General features: G+C 37.0%; 1 long non-coding RNA gene across 1 annotated transcript in view; it reads right to left on the bottom strand.

Annotated features, from left to right (window-relative positions):
• LOC122176674 overlaps nt 1-25,605 on the bottom strand; it is a 72,333-nt gene that overhangs the window by 39,563 nt on the left and 7,165 nt on the right. The window contains exon 2 of the long non-coding RNA XR_006177807.1: nt 16,392-16,507. This is a non-coding gene — a long non-coding RNA (uncharacterized LOC122176674). The remainder of the gene's footprint in view (nt 1-16,391; nt 16,508-25,605) is intronic.

Raw genomic sequence — 25,605 nt, forward strand, 5'->3', positions numbered from 1 at the left:
AAGAAACAGTGGTGCCTGCAATCCAATAAAAGCAATTGTCTGTAATGAAAAGCTGTGACCCCTCTGTAATTCATCTAAATGAGATCTACAAAGTATAAAGGCAAATTTCTTCCTTCTTAGCTTTGACATCCTGGCTGAGAGCGTGATTGTTTTAAGTGAGATACTGAGATAATCTCAAAAGATATGGGATGAGAGACACTGAGCACAAATTTGCAACTTGAATTAAAGCCTCATTCTCTCCATAAGACTTGATACACATTCCGCAGGGATGTGAAACCACGATCAAAGCTTCTATATCATGTGTGGAAAAATAACCATGGAAAAATAAAAATCCATGGAAAGATACTCCTCCTACAGTAGTCTTCCATATATCCAGAAAGTGAAAATATATATGAATCTATTATTACATTTTATTACATTTTGCAGTATCCAGACTCTTTTGGTCCAAAAGTATTTAAGTAAATTTGAGCTTTTTAAAGAAAAATAGCTCAAAACAAATACAGCTAAGAATCAAAAAATAAAGTTAAGGACACCTTCTATTCCGGAAATTTGTCTATGTAATAGCATTACTAACAGCTTACCTAACCTCAGCCTGTTGTGAAATAATTTGTCAGAGATCAGAATTATGACATGAAAATACCCCTGACAAAAGCAGGGGCAACATAACATGTTCTTCTTGCAAATTGTTGTGCTCTACCAGACTTGACTAAAAATTATTTTTCACACAAAAAAGTTGCCTGAGCCAATGCTTTCTTGGGTTTTTTTCTCTCTCTCTAATTCACTTGTTGTGTAATAGCTGTGGAAAGAAAATTTTCATTTTCATTTAATAATTTTAATCTTTACGTGAAAGTAATCAAGAACTGAGTATAAAACTACCCTCATACTTGGTTTTAAACCACTCTATCGCAATTATTAGCTTTGTTCTTTTTTTTCCTACAATATTAAGTGCTGCATATTTTTCAGTCTTCATAGCAATTTCTAGAGAAATTCATTACTCCTTTTTAATACAGTACGGATAGCTTCTCTCAAATTATCCAGGTTTAAACACCCCAACCTTTGTCACAGCTAGGGAGCTCACTGACTAATGGTGAACAAGCATCTTTTTCTAACTTGATTCACCGGCTTGTGAGGTACGTCCAGACAAACAGAATCCCACTGTTTTCTAAAAGATTTGAGGCCCCTCTTTATTCCTTTACATTCCTTCAGATTTACATTTTGTGTTTTGATCACTAGAGCAGTATTACACTTTACACTTTCTGTTTGGACCAGTAGTAAAATTCATTGCTTTCATCTTCAACAGATTAGCAACTTGATATTAAGCTCACACAGTCGTGGCAATTACAATTTAAGGAAAGATTATATTCTTCTGTGCTGGTACAGCTACTTAGGCTGTCACTAAATTACATGAAAAACTTGCTGCATCCGGCTCAAGAAATGTTGCATGTGTCAATATTCAAAATGAAGGGAAAAAAAAATGAAAAGACTTAAAAGTTTACGAGTTCTTGCTGAACACAGGAGCCAGATTTTGATTTATATGCTATTTCCTTTGGTAGACAATGGATACTTCGTACTCAAGAAAAGAACTGAGATATCTCAAAAATAAATGGAAATAAACAGCATCCATCACAAGCTTAGAACTTACCTATTATTTTCACAGCTAGTTTCAATAAGTGGCAGCCCACATCTGATTCACAAATCGTGTAATGCATTAATGTAGTGCTAGCTTTTAAAGATATGGCTGTTGTCCAAGAATCAGCACAGTGCTAGATACGTGAACAGTATAAATGTATTTAATAAAACATTGCTTACAAATATATTAGCTTCATCAATGTTTGTATAGCAGTGAAATTACAGGAAGTGAAAAGAAAATCGTACTGCTGCAAGTTTAATACTGAAGAATTAAGAGAAAATAGTAGGCAAAGTTACATTTACACAATACTGGTGGATGTCTTGAGGAAGGTAGAAAGAGAAGGAAGAAGTTCCTTCAAAAGGAAAACTCCAGAAACAACCAGCTTTCTTCCTTGCATCCTTATCAACTTACTCACTAAGCAGCCAACCTGTGATGCTCACTCACAGCTGGCTCCCCAAATCACCAGCAAAACACAGGGTGTAAACAAGATCATTTCTGTCCACAAAATCTCTATAGTTATTTGGAAGTACTGTAAGATATTGTGGCTCATAAAGTGACTCCTTGAAACTCTGTAGGGAAATACTTTAGTTACCATATTCTAAAACTTAATACAATTTCAATCCCTGCCAACATCCGGTATACTATAACACCATGTCCTTGTTATCCTCACACTCTCTGACACTTGATTGAAAGAGCTACTTGTCCTCTGTGTGATTTCTCCTTGTACACACTCAACAGTAAAGGAAGTCAGTTACCTTCCTGGTTAGTTTGGTTTCTGTTGTTGTTTGGTTTGGGTGCTGTTTTTTTTTTATTCCCCCAAACACACACTCACACACAACACCGAACCGTGGAAAGAATATCAAACATAAAATGCAGAAATGCAGTTTGGTCTACTGAATCACGACAAAGTGAAATGATGAAGGTGGTAAATAATTGAGTGCAATTTGCTGGTATCCTTTATGTGCAAGATACGAAGCCATAACTGTTTTGCGAAAGTAACTGCGTCCTCCTAGAAAGATTTCCAATATCAATTATAGTGTTGATTGCATTGCTACTAAATAGATTTCCTTGTCATGTTTCCCTGATTATATGTAAATATTTCCTAAATTAGACATGTTTCAAGCTCCACTTCAAGTGTAATACAATTGTATAGTGTCAGAATTATGCAGTGTAGAGCATGACTACGAGAGCTACCAGAGTAAAATTTAAACATCTCAGTTTGAAATGAAAATAAAAGAATTCATTGCAAATAATGTCACAAAGAAACAAACAGTACACTATTAAGATATTTTGGTTTTAATGCTATGGAAAATATGCCAGACTATTAAAAAAATCTCCAGATTTTAACTCGAGTCTCAGACATTGTTTCAACAACAAATTCAGAATTTAAATGTCTGAATTAGAACAAGATCTCTTTCTACTGGTATGACAAATAAAGCCATTCAGATGAAGAGAACTTCCTATGTAAAATAATGACCTGTGGAGGGATGTATTAACACCACCACCTTGACATTCTTCATTGCTCTCTTCAAAATTCCTTTTTGTTATTGTTTTTTAAAATGCAAAACTCTTGCTTTTTGAGCTTAATGCATTTTGTTGCATTAGAATTCTACCACAGTCATCTTCTCTCTGAGTAATGGAAGTTTCCAGAGAAATGCTGGGATAGCAGAGAGCACTGAATCAACCCTCAGCAACTCAAAAGAGATGGATTTTTATCCAGCAGAAGAAAACAAGACTTGGTTTAATGTAGGATTCCTTTATTTTTATTTCTGCGGAAAAGGTGCTTAATGTATAGATGCATATTTCCTCAAAAATTATTGGTAGGTCACCTTTTACTTTATTTTTCGTTGATGCTACACAGGACTGCCTGCTATTACTATGAAGAATTCTCAGAATGTTGTTTGTTTTCTCAAAATAAGAGTTAGGAAAACACATTCATTTTTTCCACTCACACAATTCACTCATTAAGGGTTTGGAAGTTAAGAATGCCTTACAAAGTTTACTCAAACTTTTATAACTTCTTAAAAAATTTACATCTTACACACTGTAAAACATAAAGCAGTCTTTAAACACAGCACGGACTTAAGGTCAGACAGACCAGTGTGCTGAGCAAGCAGAAGACATGAGGCTTGGGGGAAGAGTTAGGGTTTGTTTTTTAAGTGTTCGTTTTATTTTTCAATGGGACAGAAAATAAACCATGAAGACAGATACGAGTCTGTATACAAGTACTTTGAAATATTGCAGGATCATTCCTGTTTAATTTAAAACTAATAGAAGACTGAAGACAGTCCTGTATCAATTCTTCTTCAGCTGTTCAGCCTCCTGACAGAACTACCAAAGACAATTAATTCAGTCCTTCCACTGGCTCTGAAGTTTTAGATCAGGAAATGACAGCGCCAGGAGAACAAAAAAATCTGTTTGGTCTGAACACTGAGCTTGTTCAGGACACAGAAAGCAAACAATGGCGTGACTGCTTGAAATAACAGGGAACAGAAGTTAAAAAAAAAAACACCAAACCACAACAACAACAAACAAAAGCCCCAAATATCTCTATAGTTGAAGAGGACAGGTATGTCAGATGTAGCAGACAGGTGCACCCAACAGACATCTCCAAAGCAATCAGAAGAGGGGTAAGATCACTCTGACCCTCTGGGAATGCTGTGAACACAAACCTGATGGCTTTTGGTTTCTCACTCTGCTGCTGCACACTTACCCCACACGTTCTAACTCAGATAGGTTGCAGATGATTACTGCACTATGCTTCACAGCTACATATAACTCCTGCAGCTAATTAGGCTTTTCCATTACGCTCCTTGCTTTTTACCTAGCAGACCTGAACCACAACAATGAAACTTTATTTTTACAAGTGTTACCTGACACCTATAAGGTAGACATCAAAAATAGCATCAACTTCCCTGAATTAGCATTTATAGCAATAGAATACCTTTACAGAATGTTTGCTAAATCCTAAATAGCTTTTTTTCACAAATGTCTTTGTAATAAAAACCTACATACCCAACTGAGGGGTGCCAGGTGCACCTAAATGCTGTGCAGCTTGGGCATAATTAAGCCCCCTATTGCTATCATTCTGCTCCTTGCCTTCAGCAGCTGCTTGTTTTCTGTCTCTAATAGAACCACATGTGCCGATGGCTCCAGGAGTAAAGAGCTCTTCAACTGCACATCTTTAACTGTAGACCTCATCACTGACTTTCTATTTGGAAAATGCAAAAATGTTAAATCCCTTCTGAGAGAAAGCTCAGGCAGAACAGCACTCCGTGAAAATGAGGATGAGCAGAAAACATTAGCACAGACTGATAATCCAAGACACCATCAATACTCAAGCATTATCATGATTGAAAGTTTTCAGTTTTATAAAAAGAATCCGAAACACACACAAAAAAAATTCTAATCCAGACAACAAATTGTATTTCAGTTCTCTCTGTGGCAATTTCTATTTTCTATTTGATTATCAGTATGGAAACCTTAATGGAATGACAAAATATTACAAAGCTGTATAAAAGAGAGTTCACAGACTTTTTAAATTAACTAACACTGGAACATCCTTGTCTCTCTAGAGAAGCAATCTAGATCACATGGACCAGGATTATCACTAAAGATGAAAGTATCTCCTATTGTACTTTCCAATATTCTGCTCCCTATTTCATTCTCTGACCTCATGAAATTTTCACAACGATAACTCACCAAAAAAATCAATCAATGTGGTATATCACATAGTTAGAGGTGGCACAACAAAATATCTTGGGTGCACATTCTATCCTGGTGGACCTTTCAAAAAAACATCATATTTGAATTACACTCCTGAGCACTGCAGGGATAAAGGACTGCAAGCCTAAGGGTGAGTGTGCAAGTAACATCAACAACAACGAAGTCCCTGAAAGAGCATGACATGGCTACAATGCCATCAGGCAGTAATGGAGCACAGGCAAGTTTGAAAACAACAGTGAGGGTATCTACATAAGCTAAGAATATATTAGTGGCAGGTAGCTGGATCATTGTCACTTCATTCTGGAAAATTACACTCTATTTGAATGTAAGGATACGGAGGAACACAAAATATTTTTTCTACCTTCACTATCTGACAGTTTCATTCAACATCTTCGTGAGTTACTTCTCAGAAACAAAAGGTCTTAATACTAATAGTCAAAGGCAGGAAACATACTTTTCTCAACTTAATTAATTGTGAGTACAAGAAGAAGCCCTGAGTAGTCAAAAGTAAATGAATAAGAGATTAATTACTTCAAGCACAGAAAGACAAGTTTCATTTCCAGTCAAAAAGGTACTTTTACAATCTGTGCTCATGCTCCCGAATGGATCTATCACTAATTGATCAAGTACTGACAGAGAGGGTAAAGGACTGTAAAATAAGGGCTTGCAAATGTTGACTGTGATCCGAGATAAAGTTATCAGTCTTATCTACTGTAAAGATAATGAGGGAGTTAAGGAACTTAGATGGCGAAGTAATTATACTGTAGAACTCTGGTAACATTAATGATCTAAAAGCTATGCAGCAAGAAAGGCAGGCTATTTAGATAGCAATGATAATGACACAGACAGATGAACTATCTCCAACACACACAAAATGCTAAGAAACAAGATAACAAATGTATCTGTCACATCCACGACAGCAAGCCACATCTTTCCCCAGCCCAAACATACAAGTTCCTACATCGCCTAACCTTTACTTGACCTGGCCCCTTGTTACAAAGAAAAGGCTCATCCTCACAAAACGACTCATTAATACCAAACCTCTGAATAAATCACTTTTTTTTTCCCCCCCAGAAAAATGGATCATGCAGTGCACACATGAAAATGTTATGCTTTGGCTGTGAAGTTAAGCTTACCTGTGACCCTCACCTTAACATCAACATGAAAGAGGGGACTCAGCTGTGTAATAAAAGACAACTAAAGGCACCAGTCCATAATAACTCCAGTTTTTCTTAGTACCCCATGCTCTGTAGCTTCTTACTACTGATTACAGTTTTTAAGCTGTTTGAAATGTTTAATGCTGTTACTCTAACTTCAGCTTTAACTTAAAGAAGGAAACCTATTCATAAGTGAAATTGCATGATACAGCTTTGTGCTAGTATCAGCTTTCTCCTTCTCTCACTTGGATCTGTAGATTTAATATCTGCTAGGAGACCAACGCTGGGTGTTTTGGGCAACATTCCTATAACACTTCCCTCTATTCCCACCTCATAGATCAGCCACTGGAAGTATAGAGGCCTCTTGGCCTTCCAAGGCTTACTAGGATGAAGTCCAGGGCTTGACCACCCACTTTATGTCCCTCTTCATTCTTTGCTATCTGTTTCTATATAATAATATAATAATATTTCTGTTATTGGCTTTTCTATTCATATGTACTATACAAATACATTTGTTGTTCAGTGTTCATTAGACTTAATAATTCTAATAATAGTTCTTGTTGGCACCTGTGAGACAGCTGATATTTGTCACATTCTGAGATATCTTCCTTCCTTTGGACTTTCAAAACACAAGTGTCACAGTTGTGACACTCAAAGGTTCAAAATCTTCCTGTAATATCAGCATTAGGTCAGCAAGACAAAAGTTAATCATGCCAAAGGTGTTATGCCTCTCACTGCTGTAAAAAGTATAAAGAAAAATTGAAATAACAAAGCTGACAAAGAGTGATAGCATAGTATATTTCTATATATAAACAAGCAGATGGCTTCTGAACAGGAATATACTATGGACTGAAAAGATTTAGGACTTTTATTAGGCAATGAAATTAGAGAGAATTCAAAAACAGAAAATGGCATGTCACTGTTCTGATCAGAATTATTTTCTGGAGTGAAAAAATGGAATCCTTTTAATGCATGAGGATGTTGCATGTAGTAGGATTTACATTATTACTCACTGAATAACGTAGCTGTCATATCTGGGTTGTTGGGTTGTTTTTTTGTTTTGTTTTTTTTTTGGAGTTTGTACATCTGTTTTCTGGAAGACATCTGGACTCACATCTTGAAGCAGACAGCTAATTGACAAAAGAGATGTGCTATTATTTCTTGATTGCAGACATTCTCACAAAAATGACACCAAGCTGGAAGAAGCATATGTTCTTACAGGCTAAAATGTTACCCAGGACCACTGTCTTCTTCAATTATAGTTCATCACTGTTTTTTTACAGCACTCAGCTAAGAAGAAGGGCAATAAATGAAAGCAAAGTCTAACAGACCAAGGAAACTTTTCTATACTGTTCCCTTCTGTCTTTTAATTCCATCAGTTTTTTCTCTGTCAACTGTATGGCAAAGTAAAGAATCAAAGAAATGCACTTGTTATGTCTCCTAGAATGTCTCCTAGAATAAAATATCACATGCCAAAAGCACCAAAAGAATATCTTATGTACTTTCTGGTTCTGCAAGTGCTAATCAAACATTACCTAGTCTGCAACTGCTGCCCAAGTACTGCAGCTCTACCTTCCCTCAAAGCATGCAGTCGTACAACAGTATTAACCTACCCAAAGAAACAGAAAGAGGACAGTCTCTTAGACACAGAGCAACTGATTCTGTGCCTATGAGGAGAGTCTGACAAAAGTGGTAAGCAGCAGCCAAAGAAAGTCCAAGACAGGGAAGTTCTGCACAGGGGAGATCTCTCTAAGTTTTCCTACAAGCCCTCACCAGGTGAAAATTAGCAAGCCGGAATAAAGGAAGCAGGGGCTCAAACACCAGATACGAAAAACCATATATGAAAAAAACAAACAAACAAAACAAACAACAAACAAACAAAAAGCCTCTTACAAGTTTTGCTGTTCAGAATTTGGTTAAAATGATTTTAAAAAAACAACAGACAAACAACAAAACAAATGCATAAAAAGAATTTCCACTTGCACTAAATTGAAGCCACTGACATACATTAGTTCAGACCACCTGAGAATCTAGCCTGTAACATTATTGTTTTACATCACCTTTATGTTTTAAAACCTCTGCTGATTTTAATTAATTTATCCTCTTGAGGCTAATTGGCTCAAAGCCCACTAAATAAAAAGTAGGAACAGGGACTCACAGAGGTCCAAGCTCAAACAGCTTTAACAATTCTAGCTGAAGGGGAGTTTGAGGGCACTGAGTATTCTCAATATTGTTAGGTATTCACTTTTATTATCAGGATTCAGAACTAGATTATGTTTCATATGGGTAGTCCTGTGCTTTGTCTCCAGCTTGCCTTGGATTGACCAAATTTCCAGTCTCAGCAAACATGACAGGAAAAAACCTCAAAGCAACAATGCTGATCTGATACAAAGCTCTCTGTGCAGAACTCATTTTGAAATTACATGAGCAGAGAAAGGACCGTATAGCTGTCATCTGCAGAACAACAATACTCACTCTTTATGGCATATTACACAATCCATATTGCAACAACAGTCTTCACTGGAGCACTTACCTAAGCTCTCAGACATGTAACCTCTTATTCCTCTCTCATTCAGGCACAAAAAGATCGCCTAACTGAACACAGGGGGCATTTACTGTTGGGTTAATCTGGGTGGTCTGGAGATGTAAATGAAAACCAGAACGCTGCTTTCATTCCAGGCAGTAGCTTAGAAGCATTTTCTCAGTGCAAATACTTATCATGTGCCTTGCTATAATTCATCACGTGTTCAGAAACCAAACAAATTATCCCTTAATCCAGTGGGAAAGTATCAAAGCTGATTCTTTCTTCCTTATTGCATTTGCTTCCAGAAGTCAGAGGATATATTTGTGCAGAGTGTACAGAGCAAATGATCACACAATAACTCCAATATAGCTTTGAAGCAGAAATAATCACAGCAGAGTAAGTTATCCAGGATGCTGGCTTTTTTTTTTTCCAACAAAGATCATTTCAGGCAGTGAGTAGTAGAGAGCCCTGCTTCCCATGTGGATTGCCAGAGCAACAGGAGAGTGAACTGGAGCAGTGCTGAAAACATCATATTCATATTTCCAATATTCAAGTTCTAAAAGGGACAGACTACATAGAAAAAGCTCCCTAATGCACATAGGTTGCAAACCCTTCCCAGTGACATGAAAATTCAGGGGTTTTATATTGAAATGAACTTCAGAAGTATTGCTAATTAATTGAGGAAGATGCGGGCGAAAACCACTTACATGCATCCTTGTTCCCAAGATAAACACAAAACAGTTGCAACACTTGGATATATGCAATTATATTTGTAAGTTTTTAAGTACACATACACACTGTATCAATTCACAGGCAGACAGTAGAGAGCCACATTTTTAAATTCAAGTCATTTTCTAACTCCTTTGTCTGAAAGTTTTGCCAGAGAAATGGAAAATAGCAAGAATAATGGGAGTGCTGTTATGGTTCTGCCTTCCGGCTGGGAGGCTGTTATGATAAATCTTGTCCAAACAAGATGAACCAAATCTAAGCAGCTTAGATCTCTGTCTAGCTGTTACATTTCTTCATATTCATAGATCAGGATTTGTGCAAATTCAGAAACATAAAGGGTTTAAAATGTCAAGGCAGGATTGCCAATTCTATAGGTATTCTCTTACGTTTATTTAGTGATAAAATGAGCTTACTCTGCCTCTTTTCTGCTTCATAATACATTCTCTTTTTCAATCCAGTCAGTCTTCAGCTGTGTTAGAAAACAAGAAAACTATCCCTCAGGCCACTGCAAGCATCGTAAAGGTGTGAGATGATTTTTAATTGCAAGTAGCTTTTATTCAGGGTGTTTTCTCCCATTTGGAAATAGATCTGCAGAAAGAGAGGCCTGTGGATCTTATTTATAAAACATTCCTACTTATAGGCACTGCAGTTTGGGCAGCCAGGCTTTTCTTGGACTACTGAGGAAAACTGGAAATCTAGTATTTTTTAACTAGAGATCCACATCAATGAACTAAAGAACAATATAAGTGTCCACTACTAAAGAAATACAGACGTAAGCATTCAGCCTTCTCACCTTCTAATTTGCTAAAAAGGTAATTAGCCAAGACAATTATGAGACTAAGACAATTTATATTATGGATAATTGTATGCACTTGGAGTATGAGTAGGTTTAGAACGTTCACAAAATTATTAAAGCTGTTCAAATCAGAAGCTTGTTTCCTGACGGTTTGGGGTTTCTTTTCCCACACAGTAGTTTCAGCTTTGCCAGACAATATCAAGTGAAAATTTGTACTCTTACTTTCAGCACTATAGCAGAGCAGTTACAAAAGCCAGAGGAAATCATGTAAAACTACACATCACCTTATACTGCATGAGATGGTTCAGTCCAGTGCATTAACTGTCATTTCCCTACCACTTAAAGGAGAATCCAACACGAAACCTCCTTCAGAGTATGTACCATTATGAAAAGAATCCTCAGAGCAAAAAACAATGTTTTTTGTTTAAACTTGACCTGGTTAATAATGAATATAGATAAAATAAGATTAAGATGCTTAATAAAATTTCTACATTGCATGAAGTACTTTATTATATTGTTAGGATGTAATACCACAGCTTAATACTGCATATCTGCTCTTATAAGGTGAAGTGCCACAACAAGAAATCTCCAATATTTACATTCAGGATTTGTACCAGTGGGCTTCTTTGTTCATTTAAGAAATGTTTTAAACTTAAGCTTGCACATCTTGTTGCTAAGATGTATCATTTCAACAGGGAAACAAGTATTAAATAAAACCAATGAGTTCAGCTCATCATTTAAAGAGCAATGAGCTGCGCTCACCAAACTATTTTCCTTCTGCAAGGAACCTGCCCTCAAAGCAGTAAGCATTCAGAAGAACAGAAGTGAGGACAGCCCCACTGAAGCTCCACCTGAAGTGGTGACCATAAACACCTAAAACTAGTGTAATGTCCACTCAAACTTACAAGCAAACCCTTCTCCCTCTGATATACCCACCACCTTACTTGTCTTCCAGTCTTTTGCTAGGACTGATGTTGGAGCAACATTAAATTGTCTTCAACACTGGAATTCAACAGCAAGTACAATAAATATTTAATTAGAAACACAGCCTTGACATTAGAGAATGTAGGACTAAAATGTTGCTGCTTGTTATAAACAAACAAAAAAAAAGCCTGCATAGTGAATGTCAAAATAACAATGACACTAAGGGGAAAAATGAGCCACTTAAAAACTGTGCATTGAAAAAAAAGCACAATAATAAATGAATGGCTCGAAGGCCTAAACCAGGTAGACTCAGTGCAGCAGGCTGGTGCCTAATTATACAGAAAGACCACAGCAATTTCACTAGAAGCCATAAGTAAAAAGACACAGAGGGAGAAAAAGCAAAGAAAATTGAAATGACAAAACTGCCAAGATGGGTTGGTTACTGATGTATTTGGGAGGTAGCTTGGAGTGTGGTGCTATGATAATAAATAAATAATACTATACTGCATTTATGCAGTGCCCTTCAGTGACAGACCAAGGTGCTTTGCCAGGTGAAACACATTGCAGCAGCAAAACACTGCTGGCACATCAATGCCTCTTCAACATTGATGTGAAATTGCCTCCAGTAGAACTGATTTAAATTCCATGGTATTTTAAAAAATTTGGAAAGTCATTATCACAGAAAATAAAAGAACCTACACTTGACAACTCCAAATTAGAATTAAAAAACATTCTAGGGAGAAAAAAAAAAGGCTCATAGGTGTCAGTCGCAGTAAGAGCCAAGATCAATGTTGATCAAAGAAAGACCAAATAGATGTTTACGCAGCTGTGCATGTAATGCTGTAATGAACCAATTTAATATAACAGTTTTCATGCTCCAGGTATTTCCTAGAGAATAGATGCAATAGCTTTAATCCATATAAAACACAACCACAAGGGTTCAGAGTCAGGCAACAGTGAAGCAGAAAGTAAAAAAGAAGTTGAAACTCTACTGCATAACAACCCACTGTCATTAGCATCTAACGGTTATAAAACAACGCCTTAAGCAGGAGTCCAGGGCCCACATGATTTCAAGTGGTTTACCAACAGCATCCACAGTTTTAGACTCTAGAATTCTTGATCTTACTCTTAAAAACGATTGCAATAAAAAAAAAAGGTAATGCCTGGCTTCAGCAGCATACTTACAATTATTTTTTCTGCTAAGCCGGGGGGTACAAACAATACCTCATGCTAAATGCTAAACCTCAAACAATCTCCAATGACACATTAAAACTTTCATTACATGAAGTCAAAACTGTTTTCAACAATACCGCCCATCTATTATTAAAGCAATTCTGGTAGAATTTTGTAATAGGTAGATATGAATCTCCAGGATGTATCAAAGCCCTCAGAAATATAAACCATCTAATAGATGAAAAGAAGTCCAAATGATTCTTTAAGGGGACAATTGCTTACCATCTGCGATTTAATTGAGGCCATGAGCTACGTGCCATGAACAAAGGCTGTCAGAGTACACTGTGGGTTGACCGAGGAGGAAAGGAAGAGAACTTTCAGAGTGCTTCAGGGCTTTGGAACTCAAGACAGGATGGATGAATCTTTCATTTAGTCTAATTAATATGCATCTGTTTTAACTGATCACTTTTGATTAGTGCTGCAGATTTCACTTTGTACTTTGACTGAAGAACTCTGGTAAATGCAAATGGAGGTGAAAAAGTGAATGACAAAGGTGATAAAAATGAAAAATGAATTTCAATAAACCAGGCAAAAAAAAAAAAAGATATTAACTAAAATCTTTTAAGTTTTGATGACACTATTGGCTCAACCAGTAAGCAAAAGGCAATTTAGGAAATCTCTTAAGCAGTTTTCCTCTTTTATTTTTGTTTCTCAAAGCTGCTTATTTTAAATGACACTGATAGCTCAAGAGACCAATACTTAGACTATGTGCTGTACATTATTCATATTGTCTAATAGAGCACTCAGCATCACACAGCACTATTTTTGCCCTTGGACTGGATGACTGAGATATCTGGAGGCAGAGGATAACAACTGGCTAAGAGATTTTGTTGCAAAAAAAAAAAAAAAACCATCCCTGCTAAGATGATAGAAGCCTGGGTGATTTAAATAACTTGGATGAATAATACAAATAGTGAGACATCAAATAATGGAACTTATGAATCACAGAATAAACTTAGCAGTTTACTTTTCACAAGTTATGTGCTGTACTTTTTTTTCTTCCTGTTGCTCAGACAAGCAGTAAAAATAAATTGAAACCTTTGGCATAGCAACTAACCAGCAACTACTTTAGACTCCTTAGAAACACAAATTTCACTAATTTTTGCCTACGTCTAACACACAGCTTACAATTGTACAACATTAAAATAATCTCCCTTACTTAAACTAGATCTAATTGTAAAAAAAAGTTAGAAATTTTTGTTCTATCTCAAGTTTCTGAGCATCAAAACGCAGACAATCCAAGAGGTGTTGACCACAAAGATCCTAACAGTAAAGAAATTAAGAAGTCTTTGATTAATATCTTTTAAAGCCATCTCCAAGCAAATCCACTCCCTGGTACTACCTCCAGAGATTCTCCACTACCTCACTTACAACTAGCTCATTTCTGGAGAAATTAGATTCATTAATATAACACAAGTAACTGCTAATACTTAAGCATTGTCAAGATGACAGAGATACTCCTTTGCTGATAGTAAAACAGAATTCCATTTTATCAAATGCTTCAAGTTTGTCCCATTTCCTTTGAATCTGAAAAGCATTGTGACTCTAATTCTGCCTGTACTTCATTCGTATTACTGCAGGAATATTATCATCCTACAGTGACACACAGAGCTAAGCTATTGTGTTTCCTCTATAAGCAATCATGTAGCTATTGCTTCCCCCGTATTTGGCACGTGAAAATACACATGAAATTTCAAAAGATATACATGTACACAAACCCAAACATCCCACGCCCTGGCTTGGATTCATTCCACCCACCCAAGGAAACAAAAGGAGACAGTCACTTCCAGCCCCCTCCACAGTGAGTAGAGGGAGGCAGGTCCTGAGAGCGATCAAACTCAAAGAGCAGACTTGGTCTGTGTTTCCCAGGACAAGTATCACACTTCAGTGCTGTAAACAGTGCACTTTTAAATCATGTTTACTCTCTCTTTACGTCAAAATTTCTGACACACACTTCATCAAACACACGATACAAAAGACTGATATAATACAAAGTAGAATTTCTGCTTATTCATGCGAATTTCAAGTGAACTTGTGCATCTGGCCTCTGAGCATGACATTAACCCTGCTGCCTAACTGTACACATGGTGTACAATATTCTTTAGGACATGAAATTTTTGCTGAGATTTAATGCATAACAGCATTTTCTTTGCCCAGGGTACACCCCATATTTTAACCATAGAAAGGGACTTAGGTGGGATCCACTCCCCTCAAATTAAGAGTGTTTCTCACACCTAGGAGGTTCTGCCGGGAACTCCAAACAGACCTGCTTCCTGATGGAGAGCCCTCAGAATTTTACTTTAACACACTAATGCCCCTTTCACGTATTTCATTTATTTTTAGGTTGTATCTGCCTGAAAGTTGGCTGAGACTGTTCAGTTTGATTTTGCCGAAGGCACTAGGTGGCACTGTGCTCTGTCTTTTGCTCACCCCCATCTTGCTAAAATCTGCCCAGGTTTCACGAATTTATATTATCTTCCCAAACACTGCTTGCATGTTAATGAAAAGATTCTTAGCATCCATCATTATGCCTTGCCACCCATCTCCAGGTTTCTATACATTAAAATAGCCAGTGCTGTTGAACTCAACTACATTTTTTAAATTGTTTGCCTGCCTAAAAATACCGTTTTCCTCCATTTGGCATTTTGAATGGAGAATTGTAACGCTGACTCCTCACCATCACAACAAAGGAAGCACAGATACCAAGCCCTGCAGAAAGATTCACCGGCACTCTTTTCTTCTAAGACTTCACCAGGTGATATTTTTACAATGCAGGATAGAATGTTAAAGTTGTAAATCTACAATTTTAGTTACTTGCTTCCATCCCTGCCATTAAGATTCTGCCTAAAAGCTTATGCAGTCCTTCCTGTCTTTTGTCGTTATTCTAATGTCCACACATAAATGGTGATGAGCAACGTGATGTGTATTTGTGCAGACAAATCTGGAGTAAGAAGTAGGTTTTGCTCAGAAGAGATTTTAAACCACGAATCGGTTTGCTCAACTACAAAGCAATCACATTAGAAGGAAAAGTGGATCTCCCATTTTCCAACCTATTACCCTGTTCTCTGGAACACATACAAATTTGGCATAACAACTTCTTTTGTAACCATAGTCTATCAATCCTTTTGAGATGTGTCTAAATTGAATTTTTCTTTCTTTGCAGGCTTGTGTATTATTTTAGCATAAAGTTAAAAGCCTTTGGAAACTAGATCTGTAAATATTTAATCAGTACGAGAAAGTTTTAGTCTGTAAAAGTATAAATATATATGTATAGCCCTACATTCTTCACACAGTGTAAAAATAATTCAAATGGAGTTTACCCCAGCAGACAATTTATGTTATTTGACATTTATCAGTATGTTCTTTTGATTTCACTCCATGTGCTTTGCCAAAGAATTTCAAGTCAAAATAGTATTCAGTCCCTAAGAATAAAGGCAACATCCCCATGAAGGACAGAGCATTCCTACCAAATGCACTACACACACACTTTCAGCTTGAGCTTCACACATCAGAACTCTGCACAATAGTTACTGTACAATCTCCATGCCTAAAAAAAAAGCCAAGCAGAAGCTAAAAGCAATGCTGAAACAGCTGCTACTCAAAACAAAATGTATGTAGCTTATCTGTCATAGTATAATAATACAAAGCAAATGGTTTAAACTTTGTACCTACCTGTGTCACTGAGCTGCTGGTTGATTTTATGAAAGTCACTGCCCCTTCCTCTTGCATCAGTCCCCTAGTCTTCTGTTCAGTGAATTTCAGCTGGAGTTGTCTTTCCTGAAGTGCACCTACAGCATGCAACATAAACTGAAAAAAAAAGAAAAAAACTTGTTGTAACAGGAAGTGCTCCTTTGGTACCACCCTGCTTTAGGAACTTTGCATACTATCCTAATTAGAGAAAGCATCTGTTTGCACACTACTTACTCCTAATTTACTTCTCTCAGAATTTCCTTCAGATCTAATGTTTACCTGTTATCAGTCATGGTTCCAACAGTTCCAAGTTAGTTATTTTTAACATTAACAAGATTCTGAAGCAAACGTGCTGAAATCTGGGTATGACAGTTGAAGGAAATTTAGCCAATGAAGCATGAACCAAAATGATACCGTTTGTTCATTTTCAGTCAGACATGAAAGTTCATTCCAGATGTTAAAACATAATATAAAATCAGGAAATGCTCATATATGAAATTGCTTCCTGAGAGGTACATGTTAAATGCTTCCACTGTACTGTTTTTTAAGCTCTGAAAGATGAAGAAGTATCATAATACAGTGTAGTGGCAGTCAATATTTCTGTTTTGCAGAAACACAGAACATGATTAGTTATAAAATGAGTGTTTCTGAAGTGCAGCTCTGGAAATTTAATTTCTGAAAGGCCTCTAGTTCAAAAGAGGAACACATACTTTACAATTCAAGGAAAATATTTCTGTTTAGTTTTTCTACTTTCCGTAATTATGTTTTTATTAAAAATTATATTACTAACAAATACTTACTAACTCATAGTTTAAAAAAATAAACTGCCAGCTGCAGTCTCACATTTTTATACTTTACCTATGCGTAGTGACTGGTTTTTTGTTATCATGATGCAAATGACTGTTGTGCCTGCTGGAGGGACTATGTACTCACTAGAACATACAAAGCAATGAGTGGAAATGCCAAGAGTGCCGAAATTCTGGAAGGCTCCACCACCTGGTGACTTTCTACAGGAGTCAGAAAACTGTAGGCACCCATTTCATGAAACCTTGACATTCCGCATCCTTCATTAACAGATTTACTAATTTTCCACTCCTCAGAAGGGATTTTTTTTTTAATTGGCACTTTTTTTTCTCCATTCTGTCTTACAGAAATTATTCCTAATTAATTAAAATGAAATTCTTAAGATGTGTGAGTTCATTAATTCCTTTAATGAGAAAGAACATTTTGGACCTTATTATTAGACTGTCATCAGTATCTGTTAGACAGTTAAATTAATAAAGTGATTATATTCAAATAACTCAGGCATTTGCATTTTATTTTTAACATTACATGTCTCCCTCACTTGCTGTAAGCCTGAGGAAGCTTTACTGGTCACGCAAAAGTAATCTGGGTTGATTTCAGCACACTGCATGCCTGGACCCCCAGGTGTATTTGGGGACAGAACAGCTATGGTCTAGGAGAGTTTCCTTCTCGTCTGCTGAAACCTCAAGGAATGATTCAAGTAAAACCGTACAGTACAGGCATCCCTTAAAAATAAGGAAAGCAGGGTCCCTTCCTTGTTAGAAAGCAAAAGGCTTGAAAGAAAAATAGAAAGTGGACACATTATATCCTCGAAAGAATCAGATAAAGTGGGACACAGCAATAATTTGCTACTGCACTTCACTTCCATACACTACTGACAGGCTGTGAAAAATATCCATTGGCTAAAAGCAATATACAAGGTGGAACTAGAACTCCAAATGTCTCCCGTTCTTGTGAAAAGCCATGGGTGTTTTGTAATGATCTCAACATGCAACTTGCTCAAAAGTGACACTCCAGCTATGCAGCACCTGTTTCAAGCTTTTCTAGGACACTTTCAAGCACATGAGAGACATACAACCTTAGTTCAAAAAGAAGTGCTACCACTTCGAAAATCTTAAGTCAGCCCGATGAAAAAGGGCTGGTATCAGTTAAAACACTAATTTACAAATCCTTTTAACTCACAAAGCCCAAATATGATTTTTAATAACAGGTTTATGCTTTACATATATCCCTGCAAACTGAAACATCAGTGCTGAAATTTTTTGCTCTCAAACATTTTTCTGTTGACAATGCAACCATCTTTTTCTCCTTTTCAGCATTTCAGAATATGTGAGGTTAACAAAGATGAAGTCCAGACAAAACTCCTCAGCTAAGTCGTGTGGATGCAGAGCATGCCTGCAGAGCTGGGAGCCAAAAGCCACAGGCAGGCAGGAAGGTCTTTGATGTAAACTAAGAGCAAAAAAGGCCATTTTCCCATTCTAACTGAACCTAACTAATATTCAAACACCATCTTGCTCTTCACAGGAGGTGGGCCAGTAACCCAATTCAAATATTTACCAAAAATTCATAAAATCACTACCTCATATTCTAAAACATTCTAAAATATATTGATGCTTCTCTATGCATTACGGCAGATCTCATCAGTTCAATGACAGATCAACAGTAAAAGATGAAAACTGTATGCATGCGTTGGCCTGTTCAGTTTTCCTCTCACTGAGAGATGCTACTTAAGTCGTTCATCCAATTATACATAGAAACAGAACGACCATAACACTGTATGTACAGCATTACATTTCAGATTTTAAAATGTTCTAATGCAGTACATTACATGTAATAATCCCACAGCTGGCAAGAGTGCTTAGTTTTCTTATTTTTATACATTATTAGACAAAATCTTCTCTACTGTTAGAAAAAGTAGTTTCTAGTGCTTAAGTAGCAAGATTCAGTCATGCATTCAGCAATGAATTCTTCGCATCCATCGTTGCATAATTTTTTGTTGTTGTTGTTTATGTGCAGCTTCTTTAAAATTATTTTTAACTATTCCGAATTTACTATTCTGTTTACTATTCAGAATGGAAAGGGTAAATTAAAGAGTACTTCAGTTGTCTTATGGACTGCTCATTATCAAGAAGAAAATACTTTACACCTTCCCAAACTGCCAGCATATTTGTATTATAACATTTTTAAGCTGACAGCAACTTCTCTCCAACTGCAATATTTAACTCCATATTATAATCTGACAGCATCTCTTCTCTGCCCAGTTGCTGCATTACCTACCACAGGAGTACAACTGCTGCATCACCTTGTTATCACCATCAACGGAATAGACAGTGACATGTTCCAACAGAGGGCAACACACTGCAAATAAAAGGTACAACACCGCCTTTTAGATGTGATACACATCAGCTATTAATGCTATGCATACTTTTTTCTAAGCAGACAAGTAATATGACAACCACAAGCAATATGCAAAGAAAGATCTTATTTCCCTGTTTCCAGAAGCTGTCTATAGGGAGTAATATGGAGTATCAGCTGCATGAGGAAATGGAAGACAAGAGAGAATACAAAGCTGATTGTCTTCTGTGTACAAAGCATCCGGTGGCATAGAAAAAGATATACTACAAGAATATAAATGAGGAGACTGTTGAGGACATCATTAATATCCACATAATATTCTTCCAGAGTGACAGACAAGATCTTTTTCGATCTTTTTACACAAACCATCTCTTAAGTCACACGAGTACCTTAGTTTGGCACTCTTGGCAACTGCAGCTCCCCGGCCGTCACCCAACTGTCACTGTCACAGCCTGCTCAGTGTGGAGTCCATCCCTCTTCTCTCTGCTCCCCACTTTCCTTCAGCTCCGAAGGCCTACAGTTTTCAGGTGATATGCACAGCGCTTTCATCAACGCTGCAGTTCTCTCTCTCAGTAGCAATGCTTCTACCTGCCTCAATCCCCAGCAAGCAGAAATGCTAGAAAACAGGTTCAGGATCACTGACATATTTTCTATAAGTTCTGCTAAGTTTTGCATATTCAGACTTCGTTATTCTATTTTCTCACCTTTCTTTCACTGAAATTATAAGAAATATTCTTACCAAAATTTCAATATAATGTTAAAATATGTTAAGCACAGTAAATTTCTCAGTAAAAACTCTGGTCATCTTCATTCTTCCTCATATTTTATTAACTTCAACTGTCTTATCTTCCAGACCAAAATGCTGCTCAAGCTAATAAGCACACACTTAAATAGCATATTGTAAAAGACTTGAATGACTACATGCCTAGATACCAAATCCAAATCAAAACTCCTGTGAAAGCCACAAGAAAATGCTTTAAAATAGCTATCAAGAATAAGAAATGCTTAGATAATGAGAGACTTACACAGCTAGATTAGGACTTTAAACATTCAAAAGAGATTGTTTTCTTTCTATGTATTAAAATCCTATTAGAAAGGAAATTAACAGAAAAGTACTAAGCTTGCAAAGTCTGAAAAGCAAAGAACTGCATACAAATCAGATCATTTGCATACAATGCAAAGCATACAAATCAGCATGAAGTGAGGGGGAACTCCTGTGGAATTCAACAAAAAGATGTGGTTATTTTTTTCTGACACAGCACGCTAAAATAGCCAGGAAGCAGAACTGGAATGTTCTTTGGGACTTTCTCCTTCCAAAGATCTCAGATAGAGATGTACAAAGCAAAAACAAAGAATGAAGAACTCTGAATTTTCTGACTAACAAAAGAAAAATAAAAACCAAAAACTATGCTCAGACAAGTATTCAAGGACGTTGGGAGCAGCAATAATGTCATGAGAGGAATTGCACACTTCAAGCTCAATTTCCCCATGACAGCAGAGTATGGTCCTTTGCCTCAGCATTCATTCTGTAACAGACTTGTGAAAATGTCTATGGAGGACAGCTTCCAGTTTTCCACAGAAGTATTTATATTGCCTTGTAACAGGCACCATACTCTTCCCACAGAAAACCTAAGGATTCAGTGGAGGTTAGAGCCTCCTCTGACTCAGTCTCTGCTTGTTAAAGCTCTCAATAGATTACTTTAGCACTTCAGCATTTTTCTTTCTGTAAAATAACAACAAGTAAAAGATTTTGCATAGGGCATCCTTTGAAAAATTCTGTACCATAGGGAGGGCTGTTCCACGTAGGATCTATGCTTCAGCAGTTCAACTGTTTCAGTTATTCAGAAAAAACTAATCCATTTAGGGTTTTACTTCAGAATCCCACACAGTTTTCTATCAGTATGTGGTGTGCTTAACTTGGATTATAGTGTGGTTTTATAGTAGTTTTAATAGTTTAGAACAATGTTTGGCAAAGGCACTAACTATAATTAGATGGTTTTTTCAGACAATGATTGCATATAACTGTGCACACAGAATATTGAGCCCAACTGAGTCCTCATTTCAGACAGGACCTCTTCTGTAAGAGCAACATGAAAATTTTCTGGCTTACAACCATATTAGCAGAGTAAGCAATTACTTTCAGCGCACAGCATAAAGCCAACTAGCATAAAGTCACATAAAACCAAGTTGAGAAAATACGGAACTAATTCTAACAAGATATGAAAACCTTGTACAAAGTCATGGCTTTTTAAACAAGAATGATTAAGTTAAAATGCTTGTCCAACATGTTTTTGTGTGAATGGATGATGACAAAATACTAGAGCACTAAAGTTCCAGTAGGTTCCAAGATTTTAGATGTTTGCTACTTCAGACTTCTTTGTATAGAGCTAAGAACATGGCAGTTTTTGCCTTGACTGGCTTACATATAGTAAAAAGAATAATTACCACTTAAAATTTTCATTAATTCTCATTTCGGTGTAACCAGATGAAGTGATAAGAATATCTTCTCTTTTGCATTGTTGTTCTTCCTTAGCATCAGAGGACAATGACATCACTTATTTACAGAATTACCTTCAGTTAAAGGAGGACCACAATTTAATACACAAGTTGCCATTGTTTCCACTGGAGCTTCTACAAGCTCCTGCCAAATACCTGGCAGTACTTTACAACGACTTGGTAAATAATTTGTGTCAGTTATCTGTAGGTTTTTTTTTCCGATTAAACACACAATCTTTTCAAAAAAATACAAAAACTTATCTACAAGCACTTTTAGCTGATCATAGGCTCCCTTGGGGAAAGATTTCCTTTGCACTCCAAAGACCCAAAGAGATGATTTAGATATTAATTACTTCTGGCCTGCCTGCATCACCTGCTTCAAGCACAGGACAGTCTCAGCTGCAGATAATTTCCTCAGTTGAGAAATAGATCTCTTCCTGTTAACATAACATAAACACTGAATGTTAATATTAGCAGTGTGAGTTGATAAGAATAATCCTAGGAATCCCACCAAAAATTTTGTTACTAAGCTCTCATTTATCAGTATTTATGAATATTTGGCTTCCGATTTCTTGGACCATTAATCCGAGTTATCTCAATAAACCATGCCAAAAAAAGTTACTAGGAAGAAGTCATTTACAGAATGATTTTTGCTTACTAATTTTTTTGGAATAGAAACAATGTTAGCGAATGAATTATATGTCAATAAAGCAATACACTTAAATAACTTTCCAGTCACATGCTGGGAGAAAACAATTTCAGCTGGAAGAAATATGGATGAATTCTTTACTCTCTGACTGCCCATGAATGTAGCTAAAAGACAATGATGCTCTTGATCAAGGTCAAAATTGTATTTTGGTCTATGTGTTCTATGTCTTCTCTTCTAGGACTGTCCTTTCTTTCTGGCTTCTCAACAACAGTTTTGCTGATTTGTTCAGTAACCAACCTCCATTCCCACCTGACTCATTTAGCACTGCGATAGCAATAACTGTTTCACTCTGATAACAAATAGAAAGCAATAGAATCTCTAACCTAGTCATGGTTGAGGCTTTGCTACCATAAGAGCTAGGAGAAAAGACTGCGCTCAAAGGCTCTGAACATTTTAGGTCTTATTACAGGCCACAGTGCACACTTAAGCTGCACTTTTAATCTGCAGTCACACAGCAAATGCAGCAAGATAAGTTTGGATGTCTGCTGCAGGCTATATGAGTGATCTTTAGCAAGAAGTGTATCCACTGCTATTCTCTAAAGCAGAGATAAAAGTATTTCTCCTCTCTCTCTAGCATTGTATGATACGAGCTTCCATAGTTCTATCATTTCTCAATACTTCTGCTCCTGGTATCATGAAACTTGGATGTCATGGGCCAATATTTTCCTGGACATTGTAGCTCACACTAGTGCATTCTTGGCAGTTCTAGTTATGTGGTTGAAAGATAGTTTAATTTTACTCATATAAGCTGTGATGACTATCTCTAAATTATTTGAGGAGCAGACTGGTTGCTGCTCTCATGTTTTTTGCAAAGTATCTGCTGACACGGCACTGTCCTTGTGAGATGTCTCGGATGGGATCCAATTTCCAGCCTCAAGTGATCTGCAAGAACAGGCTCCGCTTCCAGAATGAATAAAGTCCCCAACATACATTATTTCAGCCAATCATCCGTGGAGAAACTACATTGAAAGAATTTGTGTGAATTTTCCTTGATCACAAAAAAATGAAATAAAATTCGTTAGTAAAATAAAAATCATTTTTTATCCAGAAGAGCAATTACACACATTCTTACCCCCCCACAGTAAGGTTTTAAGCTGAGTATAAATGTCAGTAACTGTGTATCCAGTCATATGCTTTCGATAATCAGTTCATCACTGGAATGTTATTTTTTTTAATTCACATTCATACAGCTACACAGCAGAAATCAGTCTAACAGACATTTGTGACAATGCAAAGGAGCAGTCAAAAACCATTGTAACAGCTGAAACATGCTTGGAATACAAAAGAAAAAGCAGGAGAATTGTATCTTCCTAAGGATCTTTTGCAAGATGATTCAGTTGAAAGCTAGGCCTAACAATGAAAACAGCTACTGAAACATGCCAAAAATTTAAAACAAAACTAAGCAGTCTACCTAGAAATTGCTGACAGATGATCTGTCCTCCTAGAGGGAGGAGCACATCCTGACATGACTTCTTTTGAATGGAATTTGAGAGGTAACAGGAAACAGAAAACACTGTATTAGAAAGGTGGAAAGATCTCTGAAATGCTCTAGCAGTCTCTTCCAAGCTGCCTGAGTCTCTACATTGATGACCCTTATAACTTCTACATCATTTTCTCATCTTTTCCCATGGGTAGCGTATGAGCAGCTGACGAAAAGTAACGATCACCAGACCACCTGAGTTGGAAGAGAGCCACAAAGACCACTGAGTCCAACTCCAGCCTCTATCCAGGACCACTCAAATTCCAAACTCTGTGTCTGAGAGCGTTATCCAAACACTTCTCAGACTCTGGCAGCTCAGTGACATGGCCACAGCCCTGGGGAGTGTGTCCCAGTGCCCAAAAACCCTACAGTGAAGAACCTTTTCCTAATATCCAATCTGACCTCCCATTATGCAGCTCCATGCCATTCAACAAGTTAAATAACAAGTGAAATACAAGATGTCACAAGACATTTATGATTCAAGATCAGGATAAATACATTCTGTTTAATCAATCCACAATAGATCTCTGTTCTCTTACATCATTCTGTGGGCTCATTACTCATAATGTATTCTATCCCAGCTTGCTTGCTTTTGAGAGGAGTTTCTTTGTAACTTACATTAGTTAGGATATTTCATAAAATGCTGACCAGTCTTGCCCCTTGGTCTTTATTTGTTCCATTTTTAATAACAGTAATTTATTCACTGAGTCTCTATACCTTTTTATACATCTGCTATTTATTACCAGTTTCATAAATATTGGAAAGTATTCAGTTATTTTGTGCAGTGCCCTTTTAAATGCATGAGTGATTAAAAGCAGCTGGTTACTGGTATCCACACGGTGAATCATAAGTTGTATTTACTTCCAGACAGATTACATAAATGAGCCAATCAGCATGATGGTAAGTTTTAATATCATCATTTTAAAAATTTATCAGATATTTAATTAGAATCATTAGCTAAGAGCACAAGGGAGACGAGAAAGGCTTCAAGGATGCACATGCCTATGCTGCACACGGCCTTTTGCTAGCAGGGTGAGCTGGCTCTGCCACAGATTGAGCTGACTGGAAGCCACAGCAATGTCCAGGTGGAGCACAGCACTCAACCTCACAGTGCACACAGTTCCTCTACAGGCCTCACCTGCTCACACTCAGCTTGGCACTGACTGTGCCCCCACATTGCATTCCTGTGCAGGGCGGCAGGGAGGAAAGCTCACACCTGGCTGGAAAAGACTGAGCACAGATCTAATGTACAAACAAGAATCAGACTTCAGGTCATGCTTTCCTCATAACCATCACCTCCTCCTGATTATACTCTGCAGACTTGTAAAAGCAAAAAGTGAGCAAAAGAATGG

The sequence above is a fragment of the Lagopus leucura genome, unplaced genomic scaffold (genome assembly GCF_019238085.1).
Source record: "Lagopus leucura isolate 7727_CA_CO unplaced genomic scaffold, USGS_WTPT01 Super-Scaffold_806, whole genome shotgun sequence".
NCBI lineage: Eukaryota > Metazoa > Chordata > Aves > Galliformes > Phasianidae > Lagopus > Lagopus leucura.